General features: G+C 37.1%; 1 protein-coding gene across 1 annotated transcript in view; it reads left to right on the top strand.

Moving 5' to 3' along the window:
- LOC149084534 (protein Wnt-7b-like) overlaps positions 1–26,961 on the top strand; it is a 76,404-nt gene that overhangs the window by 12,205 nt on the left and 37,238 nt on the right. The gene's annotated exons all lie outside the window — the stretch shown is intronic.

Genomic DNA, 26,961 nt, shown 5'->3' with positions numbered 1-26,961 from the left:
AGTATTTCTCTTCCTTTTTTTAAATTAATATTCTCGTTGTTGCGGAAAAGCACTTATTAGCGCACTAAATCAGGGAAAAAAAATATTCCTCTTGAATAAAGGTGGCATTTTACGTTAGTGGTTCGTTCTTCACTGTGACAGTTATAATGCGGATCAATGAAATTTCAAAAACCGCTCAAAGGGTTAATAATAGGTCAGGAGCCGCTAACTGATGAAATGTTTCAGGACATTGAATGGCTTTTTAAATTTTTTTATTTCATAGTGAAAATTTTAAAACGAAAACTGACATTACATAGTACCTACGCTGAGACCTATGAATGTTGGTGTAATTTTTAAGTCAATCCGTTGGCATCTGTAGTGGAAGCTGCAATGGAAAAGCCCAGTGTCGGATAACCACCGTTCAACCACATCACTCTCTGATCAAACAATATCAGCGTGAGAACAATCATTTACTACAAAATTAGGTTTGAGGCCGCTGGCAACACCAGAGGAATCCGAGAAACTCACTTAGCATGCGGGCCATAATTCGACCAATGTACGAAATGTTTCTCATTAGAATTCTCTTATTTCACTTGTTAAGGAAAATAGGGGAGAATATATTCTATATCAATTAAATTCTTCTTGAATACTAACGATATTTTAACTACTAACTAGGGTGTTAAATGGTATTCCCCCTTTTTTGTCTTTTTTCGCCATCTATTATCACGCGCATGAATTACTTACTACCTGAAACAGTGACGCCCATATTTTTTTTCCTTTTTACCAACGAGGTGGCTATTATATAGTTAACACAGGCAGAAATATTTCTCAATAACATTATATTCGGAATTTTTTTTTTCCCCCTCGAAGTCACGTGCTTAGAGTAATGAAATTAACCCTTAAAACGACGGGGCGGAATGAACAAGTAATGTTTTCATTCCCGGGTCTCTTTTTACCCACCCCCGTAAGAGAGAACTAGGCATTACCACGTCAAGGAAGAGAAATAATAATAATAATAATACGCGAAAAAATTTCATACTGAGATGTTCTCAGGAATTTGAAGCACGTGCTAACGCACAGGTAAGAAAACAGGTAAGAGAAAAGGGAAGATAAAGCGTGTATATAACGTAAAAATGTGCATACGCAGATCTTGTAAGGAAACGGGTGGAGATCAGGTCCTGTAAAAGGGTCAACAAGTTCCATTCGTCAAAGAAGACCTTCTCCATAAAGGCAAAGGAAGGGCTAAAAGGCGCTAAACTCGGGTGAAAGGGTCCATGGATAAATAATAATAAATGAAACAGAATATATAAAAAAAAAGAAAAAAAGAAGAATGTACCAGACGGGTGGGTCTACATGTGGCGAGTAGACAGAGCCATCTATTTGCCAATCAAAGAGTTAACTTGCTGGGGTTCAATAGGTTCGTTATAGGCCAACGAGGGTCGTATAAGAATCGCTCACGCCCGTGTTCACGGCAGACTGCTTGACGGGTATTCGGGTATTTTCCTTGATGTAAAAATTGGTTGTATTTTTTTTGGTTTTTTTGGTCTTGTCAGCGGGAAGCCTGCCCATTCATAGGAAATATTCTCGTCGTGGGCTGAATTGGCCCGTTGAAAAAAAAAAAAATCTGATTGAATGACGCTTTGAGCATTGATATTTAAATATGTTGCCATTCATTTCTGAGTATTCCGTGATTGGAGTTGTTGTGCATACTGACGCAGTTCAAACACCATGTTGCACGATGTGTTACTGATATATATATATCGATGTATGCTAGGAGAGACTTTACCTAATTATACTGCGGGAGGGAGGGAGGGAGGGTGCACGTTGTTTTCTGCAGTTCCAAGTTTATAAATTGGTAAATTACGATAGATGGAAAAACATTATTGCTTCAATGAAATTTTTCAACTTGAACAATGAACATTCTTGAAACATTCTCATCGATTGCTGAAATCTGAAAAACATGAAAAGGATCCTACAAAATATGTTCATTATCAAGGAGTGGGGTGGGGTTATAAATTAAGCGTCACTTGAGGATAATGTTTAAGCATCTCATTGTGATAAAAAGTCGAATTGAAAAAATGCATTCACTTTCCCGTCAGAATGTTATTTTTTTCACCAGAAGCGTTTATTCCTGGCTCTACTAGGGATTTAGCGTGCAGCAGCTATTGTCATCAGAAGCATTTTCAACTGGCTATTTTCACCATAATCATTTTCAACTGGCTATTTTCACCATAATCATTTTCAACTGGCTATTTTCACCATAATCATTTTCAACTGGCTATTTTCACCATAATCATTTTCAATTGACCGTACCCACTAGAAGCATTTCAATCGACTTTTGTCGTCAGAAGCATTTTCGTCCGGCTATTCCTCCCCAGAAATACGTATTTTCATCTGGCTACTTCTTCACCAAACACAAACTCTGACCATATCGCTATATTGTTATTTACTGCCATTAATGAGCTGGGCTAGAAATGAAGGAGCTGTCTGTCTATCGGTGGTCGCTTCAAGCTCGAGTTAGGGAAAATATTTTATCTATATCCTCCCTGGGGTTTGAACCTGGGACCGTGAGGGATGATTATTTCATCTACCTCCTTCGCGGTGGTAGATGAACATCTTACCACCACGCCACTCGAGCTCTTTAGATCACCTGGCTACTGTCACCGGAAGTATTTTCGTCTGGCTATTGTTATCGAAAGCATTTCTATCTACCCATTGTCATCGAAAGCATTTCTATCTACCCATTGTCATCAGAAGCATTTTCGTCTTGCTATTGCCATCGAAAGACTTTTCATCAGGCTATTGTCGTCAGAAGTATTTCCGTCTGGATATTGTTATCGAAAGCATTTTTGTCTACCCATTGCAATCGGAAGCATTTACGTCTTGCCATTGTCATTGAAAGCATTTTTGTCTACCCCTTGCCATCAGAAGCATTTTCATCTTGCTATTGTCATCGAAAGCATTTTCACCTGGCTATTGTCATCGGAAGTATTTCCGTCTGGCTATTGTTATCAGAAATTTTTGTTGACCGACTACTGTTACTGGCAGCTATTTTGCCTGGTAATACCAGCAGAAGCATTTTCGCTTGGTTTTTGGCATAAACGGTCTTATTGAGACACCTTGCACGAATACACTACATCATAGAACAATCATCATCACTGAGAGCATCGTTAAAAAATCATTGCCATCAAGATAATCGCTGAAGACTCAACTCATTGCCATTAAATGTATTGTTGAAAGACTGTTACCATCATCATCAGCATCAAATCCCACTGCTGATTAGGGTTGAGGAAATTTTATGTACGTGAAAAAGATTGCTGAGGATTTTCATAATACCAACAGCACTGATCAAATGCCCTTGCCATGAAGAGTATATTATGGAAATAAAGAATATCATCGAATACATATTCAGGAAACACCAATTGCAAACATTTTTACTTTACTAATGCCGCTAAGGTCGCTACTGAGACGTTTTTTTCCAGAATATTGTTGAAAACCATTACTATGAAATGTCGTGTTGAAAACCATTGGCATAGGACGAATTTTAGCTTGGTCAGCACCCCGTGAAAGGTGTTACTACTACTAAACCACACATGTACCTCGTCCATATTCCTTTGCGGAACTTCTAACGAATTTGGTACACGTTGTAATGTGTGTGTCCGTGTTGTGAATCTTGTTTCTGTGTAATTCTTGTTATTGTGATGCCATCTACCACATATTTTTCGAACTATGAGCGAAGTGTAATGTTTGCAGATTTTGCCGTTGTAGGCCTGTTGCTCTCTGCGGCGAGACTGTTTAATGTGGAGATCGGCTTGCATTCGCACCTCGAAGTTGGGAACCGCAGAAAACCAACTTCAGCCGACCACCACTGCGGTAACGGTGTGAAAGGTGTTACTTCATCACATCTCAAAACCTATTGCCATCCATAATGGTAAAAGTATTTTTGATAAGTACAATAGTTTTTTCAGGAATTTAATTATTTCACTATTTCATCTTTCTCTTGAAAAAATAATTACTGCTAAGGGAGTATTGGTGGAAAAAACAACAAAAAAACGTCATCAAGGCTTGATTGAAAAAACCATTGCAATAAAAAAAGTGTATTAAAAAACTTCCACCATCGAAAACATTGACGCAAAAAATACATGGAATTACTATTATTTTTGAAAATTCCTTCTATCCAAAATACGTATTTTTGGTTGAACATCATCGTAAGGGGCATTATTATGAGAAGCCATTGCTCATAGACAAATTTAAGCCTCTCGAAGACTTATTTGAGTAAAATCATTTCTGTGAAAGAGGGCATTTCCAAAAAGAACATTTTTACTATGAATTCATTTTCATGGATGCGGTTCGAATGGATGTTTCAAATTAACTATCGATTGTTATGAGACACTTTTAATTTCTACATATTTTACAGGATCTTTATAAATGGCTGTTGAAATTCATAAATAGAACATTCAATTATACATAAAATAAGGTCGTAGTCCGGGGCTACTTTGCACCTACAGTGGTTGCTTTGCAACAACCATTAAAAAACATTCAACGTTTCCTAGCGGTTAGGTATTACGTCTTCGTCGATGGGTGGGGGGGGGGGGGGGAATTTCCGATTTGCTTACTTTTGATGACAAGGGGGGGAGGGGGGTTTAGATAATGCTTACGTCATCAACCACCCTTTATGAAAATATGAAATATTTGTAATGACACTTTACTCAGTGCGCCAAAAACGAGAAAAACCTTTCGATAGTTTGTGGGCACTTAAAATAACATTACCCCTATTTATAAGTGCCACTTTACTGATCTCTAAATGTTTCGCGGATCCAAGTGATCTGTAAATGTGTCCGTTCCGCTTAAGTGCTCTGGAATTGTGCCACGCATCACTCAATTGATCCGTAATTATATGACGCGTATCACTTAAATAATCTGAGAATGTGCCGCGGATAACTTGATTGATGTAGAACCGCACTGGGGGCCAGTTAAGTGCTCTAAAACTACGTCGCATGTCACTCAAGGGATCTCTAAATATGTCACGAGTCGCTTAAGTGTTCTGGAACTGTGTCCCGGGTCATTTAAGTGATCTGAAAATGTGCCACAGGCCGCTTAAATGTTCTGGAATTGTACCACGGACACCGCCCCGTGTACGTCTCTGATCCCAACAATATGCGTTAGGATTCAGAGGGGCAGAGCTGATGACGAAATTTTGCTGACAAGGGGGAAGGGGGGTGTCAGAGTTTTGCTGACTTCCGCTGACAAAGGGGGGGGGGAATTGGCAAAAAATTCACTTACGTAATACTTGAACGGCCCCTTATTCTGATAAAAATGACCAAACAGTTTTGGTTTTGCCCGGAAGGGTACCTTACCGGGTCATAGCCTTATGTATTCGAGTTGGTGATGCTTTCGAAATTTTGTATATTGTTTGCTAAACATATCTGTGCTGCTTGATTTGACTTAGAATTTTTGTGAAAAAAAGGTGAATTTTGCTTTCAAGAAACTGCTTAATTAGAAAGCAAATGCTGTTTATTTTATACGTAGAAAAACTGTCTTTTAAAGTATACATATAAAGTCGTAATTAACTGATTATTTATCATTTCACGATTGATAGTAATTTGATGGTTAATGTTCTGAATAAAACTGGGGCTAGTTTGCACCCCCTAAAAGTCGTGTAATGCAACCCTAAAGTAGTTTTCGTTTTTATTCGTTTTAGGTTTAATATAGCTCTCGTGCAATAGATAGTAATAACCGAATTTGTGTCTCTTTTTTTTGTGTTGATAAAATAATACAAAATTTCATTCATATTAGTTGTTTTTTTTTGCATAATGAATGAGTTGCACTTTTGTGAATTTAGATTACCTTTTCCATTCACGATCAAAAGAAATGCATTTCTTTCCAGTTTCCCGAATACTATGTGGTAATACAAGAAATTTTAAGTCGGTCGAAAATGCTCCGAAATACTGTCTTGCTCAGAAATAATCATAATGTTAGGGGTGCAAAGTAACCCGCTCTCTCCTAAGGGTTACGTTGCACCGAATTTAAAAAATCATTAAAATTAAAAAAAAAAAATTGTGGTGCCTTTTTTCTGGCAACAGACTTTTTCTCACATTGTCTTAGAAAATTCTTCCTGGCCAACTGAAAGAAACTGATCAAGAACTGAAACAAATCACTTTTTTTTTGCGTCATATGCCTTTTACTATAGGAAAGCCATCGCAAGACCTGCTCCACTCGTACATAGATCACAACGAATATTACGGACTGATTACGACATTAAGTACGGAAATGTTTGTCAGGGTGGGGGGGGGGAATACAGTCGAATCCCGTTATAACGAACTCCAAGAGACCGGAAAAATCACTTCGTTACAACGAAATTTCGTTATAAAGGAATTCCAGGTTTTTGCATTATTCCTATGCAAACTTATCTGAGGAATTAGAAAAGTGTTCGTTAAAACGAGATTTTTTCGCTATAACGGTATTCGTTAGAACGGGATTCGACTATATAACACTTTTACATAGCTATAAATAAGTTTGTTTAAATCTTAGAGAGCTTCAGAATGCGCAAAAAGAACTTCCGATGCGAAAAAAATATAGGACCATCTGAAATCCCGATAACTATCAACGAACCTTTTCCGCATGTTACGATATTGGTTCGTTAAGTTCTTCGCAAAGGTCCCCAAAGCAGAATGTTTTGCGATGTTCTGCAACGAGTCTTCAGCTGACTGAAAATGTTCTGCGGTAAAAATTCGCATACACATAATGGCGTTTTTCTTAAAATTCTTCCAGATTGTTCTGCAACAGCACCAGTTGTTCTGCGGCGTACGTCGCACATTTCGGCATATTCTGCTTTGGAGGGGGGCAAAAGTGATAACAATATCCGAACGACGATACTACCAGTGATTCTAATAAGCGGCGTCAACCGTATTTCGAAAAATTGCTTTTTTCGAAACGTTATGGAAATTCTCCAAAAGCTCAGAACACGCTTTAACGAATCATCTTTTGAAATGAAATCGAGAAATTTAGCATCAATGGCGACCTGAATTACATACATACGCATATGGAGAAAGTTTTTAAAATACGGAAAAACAAATTGAAATTGTTTCGAGTTTCCTCCAGTTTTTATGATATTCTTCAGTGTCTTTTCTCTCTCTCTCTATCTCTAGTTTTACGCAATGATGTCTGCAAGAAGAAGAATAAACGCGGGCGTCGGGACTCATTTTCAGTGAAAAACTTGATGGACAGGATTGTGTGTAAGGTGAAGTTTTTATGAGAAAAAAAGAAAACTAAATACAAAACGTCCTCCAACATGTCTGAAAAACTAAAAAGAAAAATCAAAAATACAGAGGAAAGAAAGGAAACCTGTGAGAAGATAATCGCTTGCACGTCTCTCTTTACGCATTAGTCCCAAAAAGAGTCGACCCGTGGTGTGGGTCGCACTACAAGAAGATCCTGTCAGAATAGTGATAAGCGCAACACCTAATGTGCAACGACACACCATGGGCTGGATATTTTTTTTTTTTTTATAGTTCGCTAGCCTAGCGTATATTCGAGTAGGCGGACGGCCAGCCCTGCGTAGCGGCGTGTACGATAACGGGACACATGTAAGGTAGAGAAGTTATACTCGAAAATTGATTTCCCTCTGATAATTTTTTTGCATTTGCCACCACCTGATGCTTTTATCCGGACGAAATTGACGGATACCGACCTCCTTGGTAATTTTTTTTTTATTTTGCTTTTCGTTTTCGTTTTGAGAAACTCGAAATGCACGAGTTATACGAACACCATCAACAGGTTTGAGTTTTGGCTTGTTGTGTGTGTGTGTTTAACAACTGCTGTGTTGGCATTTGGATCACGACACAATCGATTATAACATGATCATGGAATCTTCATCCTCCCGTAGGAAGTTATTAGGCCATTATGTATCATCGATCAGCTGACCTTCAAGAGTCACGTCTAAATATTTTCGTAGTTGTTCGCTATGTCGTTATAATAACCGTACTTAGTTTTCTGTGAACGTTCAGAATTCTCGAAACCCTATGAAGAAACGACGTCTTGGAATCCAACACGGTGTTTGAACTAAACTCTATAGGAACTCTGCCAGTTGTACGAAATGGGTTGTACGTTGGCGTGCTTCGCGGTCATGATAAGGTTTGTGTAACTATCGTCATCGGAAGTGTTTTCGTTGTTAACTATTGCAGTGAAAGCATTTTCGTCTGGCTATTGTCATCAGTATAAGGGCAAAAGCCCGCTTGATCCGGGTGTTCAGTGAGCACCCGGGCTGCGAAAGCATGGTCTGACGATCCTTTCTCTCTAGTGGATATTGTCATCAAAAGCATTTCCGTCCACACGTATTCCCATCAGAAGCATTTTCGTATAGCTATTATCATTGGAAGCATTTTCGTATAGCTATTATCATTGGAAGCATTTTCGTATAGCTATTATCATTGGAAGCATTTTCGTATAGCTATTATCATTGGAAGCATTTTCGTATAGCTATTATCATTGGAAGCATTTTCGTATAGCTATTATCATTGGAAGCATTTTCGTATAGCTATTATCATTGGAAGCATTTTCGTATAGCTATTATCATTGGAAGCATTTTCGTATAGCTATTATCATTGGAAGCATTTTCGTTCGAATATTTTCATCAGAAGCACCATTGTCATCAGAAGCTTTTTTTTTCTGGCTATTCCCACCAGAAGCATTTTCATCTGGCTATTGTTATCAAAAGGGATTTTCTTCTGGCTATTCCCACCAGAAGCATTTTCATCTGGCTATTGTTATCAAAAGGGATTTTCTTCTGTCTATTGCTATCAAAAGGAATTTTCTTCTGACTATTGTTATCAAAAGGAATTTTCTTCTGTCTATTGTTATCAAAAGGAATTTTCTTCTGGCTATTGTTATCAAAAGGAATTTTCTTCTGGATATTTTTATCAAAAGGCATTTTCATCTAGCTATCGCTTAGAGAGGAGAAATATATAATCATTACCCATATACCTCTCCTCCAAGGGCTATTGTCATCGAAAGCATTTTTGTTTAGCTACCCTTTACAGAAAATATTTTTGTCTCATTTTATTACTATTGAAAATTTTTTCATATGACTATTGCCATTGACAGCTTTTTTGCCTGGTAATACCACCAGAAGAGTTTTCGCTTGGTCATTGTCATAAACGGCCTTATTGAGAGTCTCATTGCCATTAAATGTATAGTTGAAAAGACCGCTACTATCACCATCAGCATCAAAACTCACTGCTGATGAGGATTGCTGATATTCATTGACAATAGTTGACGTTTTAGATAGCTCAGAAGGTAATAGTATAATTGAACAAGGGGGCACTCCTAGAAACTAGGCGTAGATATTTACCATCCGAAAAGACACAAAATTTTTGAGGTTTTTCTAAAGAATATTCTTGGTTCTTCAATTACGACAGAAAATAGATTGGCTGCCTTAGTGACCCACTGTGGCTGGTAGATTAGCTTGTGAATTAAAGCACGGTTTTCCTAGGAGCAGATTTTTTACGGTGCGTGCAGCGTGTAAACGGTGATTGGTCAAAAAAACCTGAATTTCAGGTTTTTAACCAATCAGCGTTTTCACGCTGCACGCGCTGTAGGAACCTGCTTCTAGGAAAACCTGGCTTTAGGGGTCGTTGATCTTGAATTCCCATGCTCTACTATAGAAAAAATCACCTGTCCTTAAAGGTAATTTAAAATTTGCTATTCTCTTATGGCATATTAAATGTTTTTTCTTAAATTCTGTGGATACTTTATGCACTTTAACGGAAGCTAATTGGTGGTTCTCTCATTTCCCTCTCTTCCCCGTACATCAACTTCAACAACATGCAACTTTTTTTTCAAAATCACTAAAATTTACCCATATTTTGAAATAAAATTGGGAAATATTTTCTTATTATCTATTGGGGAACCATATTATGGCAAATATGAGATAAATTACTTGAAATCGTTTCAATAACAAGATACTTTCGCGTTAAAGCTTGTAACAAGAGACCTACAAAAGCCAAGTTTCCAAAAGATGTTTCAATAGTCATTTGAATGAATAGTGTTTGAAAAGAATGCTCTTTATCTGGCAAAAAACCGTTTTGAGAAAGCGTTTTGATGGTAAACTATAGCATAAAAATAATTCTCGCCAGAATCTTATATTTCAAAATACATTAAAGATATTTCTGGTACAGGTAGAACAAAGATTACAACACAGATAGATGCAGAAAAGTTCAAAGTATGTACTGTAATTAAAAAGTCAAATTTTTTGAAAAACACACGATTTGGAAAAATTTCGTGCATTGACTCCCTTAAAAATGGGAAATAGCGATGATGGTAAAGTCATCATCAACTTGAAATGGAATTTATTATTTTTGTCTATGGATAAAGGCACAAATTAGAAATACAGCACAACCCGTTTTTTACGGACACTGGCGAAGCAAAAAAAGAGGGGGAGAGGGGGGGGGGGTGGCTGTTAATCAGGAGATTAAATGCGTACTCTTATTATATACAGGGGAAATTATTATTTGGCCGTAAAAGGGGGGGGGGGTGACCGTTAAGGGGTGTCTTACTGTATGTGGTCATAACAGTAAGTGGTGAGAAACTATCGCCATCAAGGATACTTCTAAACAGGTGTAGATTCAGGACGATGTGCTGGGAATCTATGGGTAAAGGAGCATCCAAATGCGCAAGCTCGTTAGACCGTCCCGTATTTTACGGGGTAGATCCGGCTCTTGAGGGGCGATCGTTCCTATGGCTCCTTCCCTCTGGGGGATCCACGCCTGAGCGAATATCTTCGGCTGTGAATGGAGCGGAGGCAGGCACCTTCAAATTCCAATGGAGCGGTGGCAGTTATCTTCAGCTGTGAATGAAGCCGAAACAGATATCTCCAGTTGCGAATATAGTGGAGGCAGCTTCGAATAGAGAGAAGGCAAACATACTCAGCGTCGAATGAAGAGAAGGCAGAAAAACTCAGCTGCGAATGGAGGGAAGGCAGACATACTAAGCTGCGAATGAAGTGGAGGTAGGCATATTCAACTGCGAATAGCCAAGGCAGACATATTCAAATTCTAATGGAGCGGAGGCAGTTATCTTCAGCTGTGAATGAAGCTGAAACAGATATCTTCAGCTGCGAATATAGTGGAGGCAGCTTTGAATAAAGAGGAGGCAGACACACTCAGCTTCGGATGAAGAGGAGGCAGACTCACTCAGCTTCGGATGAAGAGGAGGCAGACATACTCAGCTTCGGATGAAGAGGAGGCAGACATACTCAGCTTCGGATGAAGAGGAGGCAGACATACTCAGTTTCGGATGGAGACATGCTCACGTGCGAATGCAGAGATGACAGACATTATCAGCTGCGAATGGGGAGAGGACAGACATTATCAGCTGCGAATGGGGAGAGGACAGACATTATCAGCTGCGAATGGGGAGAGGACAGACATTATCAGCTGCGAATTGGGAGAGGACAGACATTATCAGCTGCGAATGGGGAGAGGACAGACATTATCAGCTGCGAATGGGGAGAGGACAGACATTATCAGCTGCGAATGGAGAGAAGACAGACACACTAAGCTGCGAATGGAGAGAAAACAGACACACTAAGCTGCGAATGGAGAGAAGGCAGGCGAATCCGGGATGATGTGTCGGAGAAACAACTTATTGCGTAGTTGCATTTGGATCATCCCGTATTTCACGGGACAACAGAGAGAAGGCAGACATACTCAGCTGTGAATGGAGTGGAGGAATAATCCCCCTCTCCCATAGTATTTGGCTCTTGAGAGGGATGATTGCCGGCATCGCCATCACTGGATCCGCGCTTGCTGCTAAAAAAATAAGTGATACGAAAATATTTTACCATAAACGACTTTTTCATACGGAACATTGTTGAAAATCATTTCCATCAGAAACATTTTGAGATAGTTACCATCGTAAAAGCTTGTATTTCACTGACAGTTCATCATAAAATGCGATTGCAAAATTAGAATAAGCAACACCTATGGTTGAAAAATCAAATTCTTCCAGAGAAGCGGCAGCATTTATACACGGTGAACGTATTTTAGTCGCCTTCTGGATGTAATATTCCATAATTGACGAATTAAGTAAATTATCCATTTTATCATGCTCGAAGGCATGTCACCGAGAAACAATGAACATTGCATACGGGGAATGAAACTTTTTCTGATATATATGCCACGATAAATGTTATAAATCCGGTTATATTATGCATAACTGCCGACCATTTTGGGCAAGTTCGATAATTTCCGCCATAAATTTATCACTTTTACCAGCGATTATGCATAATACCCAAGCTTCGTTGGTGAACATGATAAATCGTACTGAATTCATAATATTTGGTGGTTATTATGCATAATTGCCATTTCGTATTGATAAATTGGTTCCATTGGCGTGGTAAGATTTATCATGTAGATGACCGTATTTGTGAGCCTGAATCTGAATCGGATTCAATGATCTCCGATTTAACGATTTTTTTTTTTTTTGCAACATTCCCGAAATGACTCCCATTTGATGAATTCTGAAATCGGAACTCGATATAACAAAATCTCATTTAACAAATTTTACGATCATACTCCGATATAAAGAACTCTCATTTAGCAAATTCTTTGATTTATCGAATTTTTACAAGTTTTTGTGCGTGTACAATCAGACCCCCAACATAACGAACTCCTTTTTAATGAATAGGAGAGTTTTTTTTTTCTGCAATGGGAATTCGATATAACGAACACTTATTCAACAATTTTTACGTTTGTGACCCGATATAATGAATTCCCATACAACCAATTTCCCGATCGCACCCCGATATTACGTATTATCTTATCAAATTTCGTTCCGTATAATTTTTTTAGCATGACACTTGGGTATTATAATCGCATACATAATCACCGGTATAAGTGATAATTTTTCAGTATTTATCAAATTTGCCAACGACGTTTCGGTATTACGCATAATAACCGATTTATTACATTTATCGTAACATATACACTGTGAATGCATTTTAGCCATCTTCGGAATGTACAAGCAGAGGAGTTGCATGGCTGATGAATCGGTAAAATATCCATTTCACCATGCTCTAAGGCAAAGGTGCTCTACTTTTTTGAGAGATGCAGGACACTTCGTTGGTTTGAAAACGTCTCACGAGCCACTTAAGTGATCTGAAAATGTGCTGCGTGCGGCTCAAGTGATCTGGAAATGCGTCGCGGACTACGTAAGTGGTCTGTAAATTCATCGCGGGCCATTTAAGTGATCTGGAACAGTGCCTCAGTTAACTTAACTGATATGTAAATGTGCCCCTGGTCACTTAAGTGATCTGGGAATGAGCCGTGACCCACTTGAATGATGTGGAACTGCATTGTGTTATACAAAATAAATCAATATGGTCAACGAAACCTTAAATTAAAGTACAAGGTTCACATAAAATTTCAAACTAGCACGGGATTAATTAATATGACCAAATATAGATAAATTTCCAAAGAATTAAAATTCATATCAAAGTACTAGTAACAAATTAGTATTAGTTCTGACTTGTTGGACCAACTGTTCAACCATCCAGTGAAATGATAATGAGAGTGTTATAAGATTAAGTATATTATACGGCCTTGAGGCCATGTGACAAAAAAATGACAGCATCGAAATCATAGATGACTCCAGATCATGCCTTTTGTTATCGGACTTTGGTCAGGGATCTCTGACCACTTCGCGAACTGGCTGGCCAAAGCCCGAAATTCGGACATTAACCTGATCAATACTCAACGAAATTGGCCGATTTCGGGCTTTGGCAGTGACATTTACACGTACTATTTAATTCACTGCCGCTATGGTGGTCGAGTGTTCATAGTGACGGACTCGCATCGCGATGACCCGGGTTCGAACCCCAGTCGGTGATCGGCTGAAACTGGTTTTCTGTGGTTCTCAAATTCAAGGCGCGAATGCGAGCCGATCTCCCCGTTAAAAAGTCTCGCCACAGAGAGCAACTGACCTACAAACAGTACGAATTCAATCATAACACATCACTCACTTCACTTCTGAAATATAGATGACAGCACTGAAAAATCAAAACACAACACGTTTGTGTGGTTAGGTACACATACAGTTACACCTCCGGCATAAACTCACTAGGTAGTAAATCGCCCATAAGTGGTGATAGACCTGAGTTGTGCTCGGTTAGAAAGAAAGAAAGTATTTACTTCACTACAACAAGGGTAACTTAACACTCTTTTGAACAACAAAATTTTCAATACAGCCTTTTTTGTGCTGTGAAACACAAATTTAACCAATTGATATTCCCTTCTTTTACATGAATCGCAATTGTAGCTAAGAGCCATCTCTCGACGCTTCTCCGATCTAAAAATACGATCTCGTGCTAGAGACCCTCGTCAGCTACCCAGTGTATGGAAGACATGACCCGTTTCTGACAAAAAAGTGCAAAAAAGCATAAATTTGTATCAATGTAAAATTAGAATTCCGAAAATAACTATAAATATTAATGATTTCGTTATTTCCAATACAGCTGTTGAACAGTTTTTAAAGTAATTTTGTATGTATAAAAACTGATATAAAGATTTCTTTAAAAATTTTTTCAAAAAATTATCAATTAAGGTTGGTCGTGTCATTAATGTGGCCGCATATTATGAAGTGAAAGCGTTATATGCGCGTTGGATACAGTGGTTGTCACATGCTGCTTCCCCAGGGTAATCTGGTAGATATTTTCCCATATGAAAGAACCGAATCTATTACATTTCAGCGCACTGATTGTGTTTTGCATATAACAATTCCCTTCCCGCTTTTTCAGACTTTCATAAGTACTTTCAAAATGCTTTGAAATGATTTTGAGAGTAAAGTGTAGTTAGAAGTTTCTGACACAAATATGTCGCCGTCATAAAAATATGTATCGAAGCGTTCCCGGGGGATACTGCAGAGACAATGAAGAAGATTTACATGATATTGCAAATTATTTCGAAGACACCGGAATTGTAGGAGAGATCCGAAATTTGCTATAGGACTATGGAATCGGGTCGATGCCATTATTGACGGCTTTGCAGAAACCAATAATAATAAATTGAGGGTTGGCATAATTCGTTCGGTAGCACCATTGAAGTTCATTATCCCGATATTTAGAAATTTATAACGGCTCTGCAGAAAGAAGAGAAGCTAACAGAAATTGAATTAGAGCAGTGCATCTTTTCGGTCAGTCCTAAATCTGGAAGAAGTGGGAAAGGAATTGTTATTTTTACAAAACACAATCACCGCACTTAATCGTCGGCGCTGAATTGCCGTGACACTTCAAAGCATAAATAGGAACGAAAGCTAATACAGTCAAATCCCGTTTTAACGAATACCGTTATAGCGAAAAATCTCATTTTAAAACGGACACTTCCCTAATCCCCCCCCCCAGATAACTTTTGATAGCAACAATACAACAACCTGGAATCCCTTTATAACGAGGTGATTTCTCCGGAATCTCGGAGTCCGTTATAACGGGATTCGACTGTACCTCCAGCTCGCCGTGACGCCCCCGACAGAGGCTGGCGTTGCAAACTTTGAGATATAGTTATAGGTAATAAAATTTGACAAGAAAGTTCTAAATTCGATTGTTTTACTATATGAAATGCTAATTTAAATTCCCCCCCCCCAAAAAAAATCAATACAAGTTATACTTTGTTTAGAAATTAAAGATTATTTTGAATTATAACATCTCCCTCAGCAAACCGATTATGACTAGCTCCAGTGCTCCCCAAAAACCGAAACTAAACCCTCTGAAATTCATTCCGAAGAAATTTTACAACCGAAACTAAGCCCCTCTTCCAAAGGGTCAACTCGTACTAGCTCATTGATGAGAGTTATCTTGAATGTTATGGAATCTTTATCACCACCATTTTCCCTGGTGTTTTTCCCTCCTCCGCAATTATATATCGACTGCCCAGTTCAAAAAGGCTAAAACTCACGCAATTGCATTTTTTGAGCAATGCAAGCCATGAGAAAAAACGGTTGGAAAATGCCTCTACTATATTGCAAAGCCGCAAAAATTCCCAACTCCGCTTATACACTGCCTACCGTAATTGCTTGATTCCCATTCAGTTCATTACAAAGCGATCTTTAAAATGCATATTCAATGTCTTAAGACATTGAATTTTTGAGTTTTATTGTTTTTTCTAATTTTGCCGTCGAAGCATTAGGAGGTAACTACAATTGACCTGAAATTAACCCTCTCAGGTAACGTATATATTTCAATATATACATAGTTCAAAAAAAAAAACCACCCTATCATACCAGTTAAAAAAATTTTTTTTACTATTTTAGAAAGTAGTGTACAGGGTGTTGCCTTAAAATGAATGGTGGCAAACTCAGAGGGGTGATATTAGGCATCAAGATGAACAAAAATTGCCATAGAACATGGCATCGCAAACCACGCTTAGTCGGTCAAAATCGCAAAAATACTTATGAAGGGTGTGAGGCCGAGTGGGACAAAAAGACCCATAAAATAAGTAGAAAAAGCATTTATTTGCCATCGTGTGTGATTACAACGCAGCCTGTGGTGTACAAAATAAAGTATAATAATAAGTACAGAAAAGTAAAATAAATAAGTGCAAAAACGAATTTTTTTTAACCAGCATGATTACAAAACAGCCCGTGCAGCACAGTTCAATGTCAGAAAGTAGACGAAGAGAAATGATTACGGGAGATTTTGTACTCGTTATTGTATTTTATTTTGTACACCACAGGCTGCGTTGTAATCACACATGATGTCAAATAAATGCTTTTTCTACTTATTTTATGGGTCTTTTTGTCCCACTCGGCCTCACACCCTTCATAAGTATTTTTGCGATTTTGACCGACTCAACGTGGTTTGCGATGCGACGTTTTATGGCAATTTTTGTTCCTATTGATGTCTAATATCCCCCCCCCCCGAGTTTGTCGACACTTCCATGCAACACCCTGTATATTTTAGTCAAGGGCGTAGCGGGGGGGGGACTTAGGGGGTCTGATCCTCCCCGAAATGTGAGAAAATGACCGAAAAAAGATGGCCAAATCTATTGTTCTACCACTTTGGTCTCCCGAAATGAAAGTGGTTCTCCCCCCTCCCCCCGAACAAAATTTCTGGCTACGCCCCTGATTTCAGTACAGAATACGGCAGTATAAGTGTAATGTTTATTTTAAATATACATATATATTATCTAGGAAGAGTTTATTCGTTTTTGGTGTAATTTTTCGAGAAGCTGCTAAAATTTTACGCGTTAGGAAATTTATAAAATCGCACAAAATTGAGGGAAATCGGAAGTAAAATTCAAGTAAAAAACTATTCAACTTTGCTAAGCAAGGTTTTATCTGTTAACAGATAGGCAAACTGTATATTTGACCCATAACATTTAATCGGCCAATGCTCCCGATTGAAAACATCGGTTTTAACAATTAGAAAAAAAAAATTTCGTACATGAAAGAACTTGATTTTTTTTTCCTTGAACGTGTGAGATTTCAAACTTAATTTACAAAACGAAAATTTCATTTCAGCGTTTTTATCTCGTAAATTAAATTTTTTTTTCTAAATCCCTTATTTTCAAGGAAGAATGGAAATTAATTGGTTTGTTTTTAGTTCTAATATTGTTTCTATGGACATGGGTAAGTACAGAAAACGTGTAGGAAACTTTTTTTTTCATGAATTTCATGGTTGTGATATATGTCAGCTATAGGATCAGAAGGGGAAAAATAACTGAAAAAAATTAAGAAAATTAATTCAAATCCTAATTTGGTCGGTAAAAGGTGAAATTGAACATTTTAGCTAAATGAAAGTTCCACTTGAAGCAATTAAACTACTGTGGTGATGTATTGTTTCAATTAAAAACGTGATTACAGCACCAATTTTTACACCCGTTCCTGTAATTTTTTTTTTCTCAATACGTTTTTATGGGAATGGAGTGAACAATAGAGGTTTAAGAGACGTATATATTCATGACAAAAAATTATTATAGCGCCTCTAAGTAGATTTGTAATAGTCGTTGCTATCTATCTATCGTGCTGAAACCCTTATAATCCTCAGCAACAGAGCTGAATCTCTTAAATAAATAAAAAAAAAAAGCAAATTCAGCTGTGAAAGCAGAATTTACAAGAAAAAAAAGCAGCTTTACGAAACACCGACAATCCATCAAACAGTCACGATTGACAACATATCCAGTTACGCATGCTAAGATGTAATGCCCATACATCAACGAGAACGCGAAGAAACGACACCGTATGCAAAGTGTTACGAAGGACTATTATGTCTTCAGACACATTAAATGGGGTATAATTTATGTGTCGCTATTTAAGATCACAACTAAATTAAAAGCGGGTGGTATCTATATGAATAATAAATGAATGAATTCTTAATGAGTTTAGCCCCCGGGTAAAAAAAAAAAAAACCATTAAAGAAGCCGCAAACAACATTAACACACACACACACACACAACAGCAACAACAGCGAAATAATAATGATAAGAAGAAAAAGGAAGTGAAAAGGTGTCGGGCGTGACACCCGATGTAGGTGTCGCCCCTGAGGTCACCTTCCGTCGTTCCGAACGTAAATCGGTGGATTAACTTTTTTTGAAGGAAAACATCACACACTGTCAGTAACGTTGCCGTTGAACGTTCCGCCGCTGTTTTTTGTTTTTTTTTAAAGCTTTACGCCCACGTATGTGTTTCTTATTTTATTTTTTAGAACCGAAATTGCAAATTTGTGTATATTTTTCCTGTTTCTCGCGAACGGATACATTTTGAACACCACTGCGCAGTGGAAATACCCAGAAATATTATCATATTACCCACGCACGTGAATGGGCATTGGCTAATTTAAAGAAAACTAATTATAATATTCTGTGTGGCATGTATATGATTCCCCCCCCCCCCTTGTTATAATGCATCGTAATTCTTCATGTTCGAAATAATTTTTTTATGAAAATTTTTGTTTTTCCTCATAAAAGAAACAATTTTAGCTTGGAAACATTAATGGAGGACATTAGGTAGGAAAATAAATGTCTGAATTTGAATTTTTGGTCAGGAAACTCTACTTCATTACAAATACAAAGGCCACTACAGACAAAATGCCCAACGAAGTGGCTGAAAAAAGATGCCCATAAAAAAAATATGGATGTCGAATATATACGGTATGTACATAAACTCTGTATCAAAGATACAGCGACCCGATAAGAGCAACAAAAACTAATAATTATGATAAAAATATAAATGTAATGCCCATAGAAAATTATGGTTGTCCTATCTGAGTATGGATAGTTTCTCGATTTATCCCAATATGTTTATCGTATTATCTCTTAAACGTGTCAATTGTGTTTGAATTCACGACCCCCGAAAGGTAAGCTATTCCATTTATTCACAACCCTACTGAAGAAATATTTCCCGCGATACTACAACCTAAGTTGTCCCCTTACCAATCGATACTGGTGCTGCTCCCTTGTCAAAGCAGTTGATTGACGGCGTATTAGTAATTCATGGTCTATCCCAGTGTTTCCTAAAGTGGGCAATATCGCCCCCTGGTGGACGATAGAATGGTTCAGCGGGGCGATAAAAGCTACGGGTATAACATAGGATCTTATGGGTTCGCTTGAATTAGGAGGCGATGGGAGAAAAAACTTCCTGAAGAAGGGTTGATGGGACAAAAAGTTTGGGAACTATGGTCTATCCTATCCATCCCGTTGAAAATTTTGAACACGTCTATCGTCTATTATATCTCCCGACACCTGCGTTTTTCCAATGCAAACAATTTCAAAAAAAAAAATCAAGTTTCTCTTCATAGCTTAAGCCCCGTGAATGAGAAAGCGAGTGAACAGACGAGCGAGGGACTGAACAGATGAGAAAATGAGCAAGCAAGTGAGTGAGGGCCGTATTCACCGACATGGTTTAAACAGTAGTCACACTTTTTGGATAAGAGATCAACATAGATTGGTTAAAAACCTGAATGTAACCAATCCGTGTCGATCTCTAATCAAAAAATTGTGACTATACATTAAACCATGTCGGTGAATACCGCCCTGAGTGAGTCACTTATACAATCACTAGTTCACTTGCACGCTAATTCACCAACTCATTCGGTCACTCACCTCACTGGTGACGAGCTGTTGTTAGCGAATTTCCCCAGAAGTGAATTTTCCTAGGGGTGATTTTTCCGTAAATCGCAGAATATAGGCCACTGGAGACCATACATGTATGTATAATAATTTATTTCTCAAACCCGGGGTGTCCCGGTTATTTTGGATTTTCTGGGCCACATTGACAGAAGGAAAACCGTTTTTGGCCGCATAGGAAGAAGAAAAAGTGTTTTTGGGAAATGCAAAAAAAGTCTATCTATGAGTAAGCTGCCATTGAAGCCAAATTCGCAATCTCAAGTACAAAAATTATCAAAACTTTTTCCTTCTTTTTGGTGGAAAAACATGCTTGAAATTCAAGAACTTGAAGCCTTGCACTTGAAAACCAAGGCTCAAAAATGCTACCGGAAAATGTCATTTACTTTATTTAGTTAGAAAAATGCTTGTTGGGCCGCATTTACATCCAATTCTGTGCCGTAGGTTGGACAACCTACCAAGTCATGCTGAAACTACTTTATATTAGTTTGCCCCAAAAGCGCTGATCGTTTTGCGTTCTTAAGCGCATATATTTAAGCTGCTATTGTATCTTTTTATCACGAAACAAACATTTTATGACAACACGGCTTATTTAAAAACCCCACTGGAATGTGCAACTCGCTTTTATTGTAATTGTTGTACGTCAAACTTTCAATTCAGCTGACTAATATCCGTGAAGGAGTACCAATATGCAATCGAATTTTCTCAAAAAAACCTTTCCTTTGATCTACAATTTCTGTTTGGGAAACGATCGTTTAATATGGCAGTGATTAATAGGTCCACAAAGTCACGTTATATGTTTCTGTCGGAAGTCGGCACTTTCCGATTGAGACGACATTAACCATATTATATAGTCTTATCAACATTGAAAGTTAGTGGGACGGACATGTTGGTATTATGAATGAGCAGACACACGAGTGCCTCATTAGAGAACTTGTCAAATTCATTTTGTTGTCACTTCATTTTTTTTTTCATTTCACATGGCCGTTTATACAATAAATTGGTAGAAAGGCTAAGCTCGTTCTAGGGAGTAAAAGAGCTTAAATCACCTTTATACAATGTTGCTTGGGTTGTCTCGGGTTAGGTGATGACGACCGTGCGATGGGCAATCGGCAGAAAACTACTGTTTCTCCACATTGACATCACTTCAACCGAAATATCACCGAATTACTGTCTCTCGCATTGACATTACCTCAGCCAAACAATCAGCAACTTACTGTCTCAGGCAAGCTTAAGCTCAACCAAAATATCAGCAAATTACTGTCTCACACAAGCTTAAGCTCAACCAAAATATCAGCAAATTATTGTCTCACACAAGCTCAAGCTCAACCAAAATATCAGCAAATTACTGTCTCAGACAAACTTAAGCTCAACCAAAATATCAGTAAATTACTGTCTCACAAGCTTAAGTTCACCCAAAATATCAGCAAATTACTGTCTCACACAAGTCTTAAGCTCAACCAAAATATCAGCAAATTACTGTCTCAGACAAGCTTAAGCTCAACCAAAATATCAGCAAATTACTGTCTCACACAAGCTTAAGTTCACCCAAAATATCAGCAAATTACTGTCTCAGATAAGCTTAAGCTCAACCAAAATATCAGCAAATTACTGTCTCACACAAGCTTAAGTTCACCCAAAATATCAGCAAATTACTGTCTCAGATAAGCTTAAGCTCAACCAAAATATCAGCAAATTACTGTCTCACACAAGCTTAAGTTCACCCAAAATATCAGCAAATTACTGTCTCACAAAAGCTTAAGCTCAACCAAAATATCAGCAAACTCACTATCTCACATTGTCACCTCAACTAAATTATCGGCAAAATGTCGTCCCACATATTGATGTCTAACTAAACTATATCCCACACCGGATTAAGTACTTATACATAAAAAACCAGTAAATTACCGTCCCTATACTGACGTTACTTCACCAAAACTATCAGTATGTTACTATTCCCCCCTCCCCCATATTGATGTTACCTCAACTAAATTATCGGCAAACTTCCGTCACACACTGGCGTCACTTCAACCGAACTATCATCAAATTACTGTTATCCCTCGTTGACGAAACTTCACTCAAACTATCAGCAAATCAGTCCCCCCCCCCCCGCCCACACTGGCGTTATTTCAACCAAGTTATCCGCAAACCACACTGAGAAAAATGCGTCATTCGCTTTGCTTTTCCATCTTGTACATGCCAACTACCACAAATATCTTCATAAGCCACGTCAAAAAGCCACGTTATGACTGTGTGTCTATTTCCAGCTACTGTGCGTTATTGAGAGGAAAAAAAAAAATAATAGAAACCTATAGGAACATTTGTTCCTGTTCCGGGTTTTTAAAAAAAAAAATGAAATATTAAAGATAAGCATTCACTTTTACCACGAAGGGGGGGATAGAAAGTGATAACATCTCCGTATACACGAACAAAAAAACCTAGATGAAATTTCAACCTCTCGGGAAATTTGGGATTGACGAGACCTATTGGGAAATTTATAGCAGGGTATAGTCCAATGGGAAAAAAAAATGGGGAGGGGGGAGCAAATTGATTAATACGTTTCTTCTTGACAATTGGGCGGCAAGAAAAAAAAAAATCCTATCCACTTTATCAGAATAGGTAATCGGCCATGATGGAATAAAAAAAAATGCAAAGGGGAGCGACAGAAAGAGAATTCAATACCGTATAACACGCGGTAAGTAAAAAAACCGCAGATTTTTTGGTGCCTTTTGCCGCGGTCGCCCTTTATTACCAAAGACAGATACCAAACGCGCTGCTATATCAAATAACAGCTGGGTGAGTGCGAGAGGAATGGTGGGGGGAAAAAAATGAAATAAAATAGTAAAAAAATCCAGATAAGTTCATTAGTTATCTTTATGGATGAAAAATCCGGACAATATCTTAACAAGGATCACAAAAGTAATTTTTTTTTTTTTTTTCGGCCTTGTTAGACGGCTTTATTTGCTGAGAGCCCCCTGACAGTTGGGGTGTGTTCCGTTCTCATCAAATTATTACGCCCCAATTTTAAGTAACTCAATCCGAAAGGTAGTTTTATATAAGATATATATTTTTACCCTCCTCTCTTCAATGAGCTTTGACTTAACCTCATAATTTATATTATCTTCGGCGAGGAGATATACGGATGTGTACTCTCTCTTGTGTGAGTTGAGTCAGTGCTGCTTGTAGCTAAAGGCAAGTGCATAGGCCCTTGTTTAAGGTGCTATTTTCCCCCCATAGTTCTTGCGTCAAGCTGAAATTTTTCTCACAAAACTGAGTACGAACCTCCCCAACTGCTACAGTAGTTCAGATATGACCTTACTTCCCATTTAAATTAATTTTTCAACTATTGCATCATGGTCATTGTACATACTCATTTCAGATAGGCTTTACTTTTTGAGTGGGCTAAGGCCTAGGCCCTTTCACTGTCCGTCCGGCAATTTCGGGCTTTGCCCCGAAGAGTACCGAGACCATTGTCGAGCTTCATTCAAAATAAGATAAAATTTTATAATAATCACATATAAAGAATTTCGATTATCAATTACGCCATGGAATTGGAGAATTTCTAAAATAAGATCGCTAATAAAATAAAAAAAAAGTGAAATAAAATTATTAATAAAATTCGAAAATATCTAAAGCAGAATGATTAATAAAATTGGATAATATCTAAAACGAGAGATTAGAAAAATGTTCAAAACGAGATTAGAAAACATCTAAAATAAACCCAATATAGCAAAATTCGAAAAAAATCTCAAATAAAAAAAATCACTAATAAAATTAGAAATTACCTAAAATATAAAATCAATGATAAAATTGGAAAATATCTAAAGTAAAATCAGTAATAATATTGGGAAATACATAAAACCTGAAATTTAATCACTAATAAAGATAGAAAGTATCTAAAACCTAAAATTTAATCACTAATAAAGTTAGAAAGTATCTAAAACCTAAAATTTAATCACTAATAAAGATAGAAAATATCTAAAACAAAATCACTAATAAAATTGAAAAATATCTAAAACAAAATTACTAATAAAACTGAAAAAATATCTAAAACAAAATCACTAATAAAACTGAAAAATATCTAAAATAAAATCCGTAATAAAGCAGGAAAATATCCAAAATACAATCACTAGCAAAATTTGAGAAAAAACCTAAAATAACTTCACTAACAAAATGGAAAAATATTTAAAATAAAATTACTAAACAACATTGGAAATTTTAATACAATAATGAAGATTCCAGATATACGTGATTCCATGATTAGACCACGAGATTTCACGCCGGGCATTATTCCAAAGATATTCCAAACATTTCACGCATTATACCAAAATTTATAATATTTCATGCATTTTTCATCACTTTTGCAAGATTTGAAATAACTCCGAGATTTTAGACACTTCACATACACATTATTTCTAGGTAATAAAACATTCATACGTGATTTCAAGAATCCAGGTACTGTAATTTCCGGCGAGTAACATCCGGGATTTAAAAAAATGTCTTCGTAGAAACGCCACAGCTTCGTTTTAAGTAAACGTATCCATTCAAAAACTGAAAAAACACAAAAAAATGGATATATTTTATCCAGAGGAAAAAATTAATTACAATCCCTCGGAGTTAGAATGCCACGAAAAAATGAAGTTATTGGATATGTGTGCCGCGGGTTTATCACAGGAAATTACGGTACTTTATGCATGGATTCGGAAATTCTAGATCCTAGATTCCACATACTTCATTACTCCTAATACCCAATTCCAAGATTCCGGATACATGGTTCCAAAACTAGAAATAGATGGAAATCCAAATATATATAATATTACTTATCATCATTACATCGCCACGTAGCAGTATTGATGAAATACAAAGCTATTTCAAATTTTTGAATTTTTCCGGAGCGAAATTCTTGAATATTTATGAATTCAACGGAGCTTGAAGATAAAAATCGACGATCATTCATAGCGAGTATTTATTCGATGGGTCGTTATATATATACTAGAGATAAATAAATTTTGCAAATAAAAAGTCCAAATTTCGCAAAAAAATGATAAAATTGAAAATTTCTTGCTTATTTGCAAAAAATGAAAAAAAAAAAAAAATTCAAGTCAAGAATTTTCCATTCATTTACAAAATTTTTTTTCGATAAAAAATTTTGCATTGATTTACGAAAAAACTTTCAAATCCAAAATTTTGCATTCATTCGTTAAAAAAAATTTCAAATCCAAAATTTTGCATTCATTCGTGTTAAAAAATTTTGAAATAAAAAATTTCATTCATTCGGAAAAAAAATTTCAAATCAAAGATTTTGCATTCATTTGTTAAAAAAATTTTAAATAAATAATTTTGCATTCATTCGCAAAAAAATTTTAGATAAATAATTTTGCATTCATTCGCAAAAAAATTCGAAAAATCAAAAATTTTGCATTCATTCGCAAAAACAAACTAAACTAACGATAAACTTTTTTTTATTAATAGTTTAATTGCGAGGCCAAGTGTTAAAGTACTCGGCAAAATTGCTACATATTTTCGCTTTAAACAGTGTGAAGTATCAAAATTTCACTAAAAAGTGGTGAAGTCAAATTTCCGCATTTATTTCATCAAAGATGGCACACAAATTTTGCATTTATTTCATCAGAAATGGCAAATTTCGCATTTAGCACATCTATTTTGTAAATATGAAAACACCTATCCCGAGTTACATCTAAACATTCCATAAAATTGAATCTTCGAGCAATATCCAAGCAGATAAAAATCGAGTGCCACTCTTGACGTCTCCATTTTTCAATTTGTGCCACCGAATCCACATTGGATACGTACCGTCACAAAGAGACGATAATAACACAGCGGCAAAATTGAATACTGGCAACAATCACGAAAAATCCACAAAAACTCACTCGTCAAGTTCAGGGCCCGCGATGGGGGGGGGGGGGGAATTAAAGGTTCTATTTCTATTTATTCTCCATTGAAGGGAAGTGCCATATTCCTCCTCTTCAGGGTCGATGGTGGTATCTTAATGAAAAACGCCGAAGGGGAACCGGCAATCATTGCCCACAAAAGGATACCGAACTCAATCTCTCACTAGCTTTGAGCAATATCGTAGAACCAGCAAAAAATTGGTATATAAACCCTCCCCCATTCCTTATACTATAAATATATTAGCGGCGAAAAGGTAAATGAAAGATGCCCAAATATCAGGTGTTTGGAATAGGGTTGGCTTTTTCAAGTACCAGTTGCCCAACCCATTCAAAATTCCACTATGGCCCATTGTATAGTATTATATACGCTTTTTTTTCTATCCGTTTTCCGGCTGTCTAGATTGACTTGTCAGCTTTTATTTATTTTTTCATTCCGCTGACAGGCTAGTTCCGTTAAAATTTATTTGATTTTTCTTTCGGCCTCGTGATGATTCCCTACTAGCTTTTCAAGTTTATTTAGCATTGTGTGTATCCCCCTTTTTCTTTACTGTAAAAGACTTCCCGTAACGATCTAAAAAGTCGATTATGGATGTATTATGGACTATTGGGTGTGCAAAATGTTTTTTTCCCTCCACTACTTGCTTACACAGCACAGTGAGAGAGAGAGTGTAATGGTCTAACTCCTCTCTCTGACTGGTTGGTTAGAAATCTGTGTTGTTGGTTTTGATCGTGAAGCTGCGTGGCCTTCGATATGAGTGGGTTAGAGAGAGAGAGAGAGAAGAGTCAGAGTGGTGAAAGTCAATTTTCAACAATTCTGACTCAAGTCCAGAAATGCAATCTAGAAGGGATAAGCTGTTGAAAGAAAAAATGAACAAAGTCTCAGCTTGAATAAAGTTCACCACTTAGATTGGGAAATTATAAAATTTTCAACTTCATGATAACAATTCCAGATTATTGTAACA

This window comes from Pholcus phalangioides, unplaced genomic scaffold (genome assembly GCF_987345545.1).
Source record: "Pholcus phalangioides strain wild (caught in Gottingen) unplaced genomic scaffold, Ppha-v1.0 ptg000008l_1, whole genome shotgun sequence".
NCBI classification, from domain to species: domain Eukaryota; kingdom Metazoa; phylum Arthropoda; class Arachnida; order Araneae; family Pholcidae; genus Pholcus; species Pholcus phalangioides.
This window is presented reverse-complemented; position numbering and strand designations above follow the sequence as displayed.